We start from the raw sequence: 1822 nt of genomic DNA, 5'->3' as shown, positions 1-1822 counted from the left end.
CTAAGCCATTACCTCCTTGCATGGGAAATACTTAGACATCACCTTATGAATTCTATGACATGTTAACATGAAAATAACAACTATAATATGAAATTCATAATGCATTTGTATCTGCTCTAAAAGTCACAAATTTGACCACTAAAGCCATGGTTCAAATGTTTGAACTAACCACCTTAAATCTTCTTTCTGATTCTACCCCAAAAGAATTTTAAGTTATAGCATTTTTTTTCTCAACCACATTGCATCTTCTTGCTGTGTGTTTCTTATGCATAAAAAAATGTTGGTCGTTTCACCTGCAGATGCTGCTACAGTCCCATCGAACCATATATTGGTGTCCTCATTCCTTAACTTCAACTGATGTATGGGTGCAGGTTGACGCAGACATCTCTACACCTAAGTATTAGCACACCTTCTCCATCATGTACGTTTCTTTGTGGTACTATTACGATGTACGTTTCTCTATGGTAGTCCTTACCATGGACCTCTAATCCATGACCAGTCTTCAAACATTTTTTTCGAGGGCTAAGGAGCAAAATCAAGGAGAGCATTTTCATGGATGTTTGTATCCTTTAGATGTCCCAACTTATAATCCATTAAAATCTAAGCATAACTTAAGTAATAGTGGGATAAATAAAGTAACTTTAATCATGTTCTGCCTAATTGAGTAATAGTGGGATAAATACAAAAACTTTAATTCTTGTTTTGCCTAATTGCATAAAGTAGTAGTTAGATCTCAAAATCAAGCATTAACTCCTTTGTCATGAAAGCATAACGCAAATGCACAAGGAAGCTGCTAGATTGTTGACAAGCTACCAGACTTTGAGACTGAATGAGGCTTCACACTCAATACTCTTCAATAATTTGTAGAAGAAATAATTTTCTTTTTGCAGTAAGAAAAATTGTAAGTTCATACTTAGCTCTACAGAAAAAGGTGCCCAGGGCATCTAGAGCGTGAGCATCTAGAGCTTTGCATATGCACCCTGCCTAGGTAGATTAACAATGAGAGCAATAACAGATTGCATAGAGCACTTGACCACCATCGAACCCCTCATCGACGCCCTTCTTCTCTCGTTCCCTCGGACACCAACCGCTGTTGCTATTCCAAGAGAATCCCAAGCCGGAGCCCCCGGCTCCGGTTCAGACTTCGCCGCCCTCCTGCCAGAGCCCCTCCATCAGGTGATGTCTGCAATTGGCATCACTAACATCTTGCTCGCCAGCCGTGTGTGCCACCACACGCTATAGGGGTAGGGGAAGGAGACATCGGTGAGGAGGGAGAGGTGCTGGGCAGCGGGTCTGCTGCATCGGTGGAGTAGGCACACTACAAAAAAAGACACATCCGTGACATTTTGGGCCGAACGAATTTTTTTCTGTCATACTTATGACACTTCTATGACGATAATTGTGACAAAATCCGATATCATCATAGATGTGGTGGGTTCCTACTTCTATGACAAAAAATCATGATAGAAAATGAGCTTTTCGTCCTGGGCGGGCCGGAGACGCAGCTGCTGACATTCTTTGGGCCGTCAATGACGGAAAAAACAGTGGTAGAAGAGAGGGCGAGGAAAATATCGGGGAGTTCCCGGTTACGGTGGGTGGTCGGGGGCCAAGCGATGCGCGTTTCTCTCGTACCGTACGCGTGTAGGTGCGAGGCGTTGGGCTCTAACTGAACCCGAGCGAGGCGTCTCCTAACTGAACCCGAGCGATTGCACTGCAGGCTACGCGTTACTGAACCCGCGCGGTCGAGCAATTCGTTTGCTACTACTGCTAACTGAAGCCGATCGAACCCTGCTGCCTCCTTCCCTTGATGAATAGTGAGCGT

Source organism: Triticum dicoccoides, chromosome 4B (genome assembly GCF_002162155.2).
Source record: "Triticum dicoccoides isolate Atlit2015 ecotype Zavitan chromosome 4B, WEW_v2.0, whole genome shotgun sequence".
NCBI lineage: Eukaryota > Viridiplantae > Streptophyta > Magnoliopsida > Poales > Poaceae > Triticum > Triticum dicoccoides.
This window is presented reverse-complemented; position numbering follows the sequence as displayed.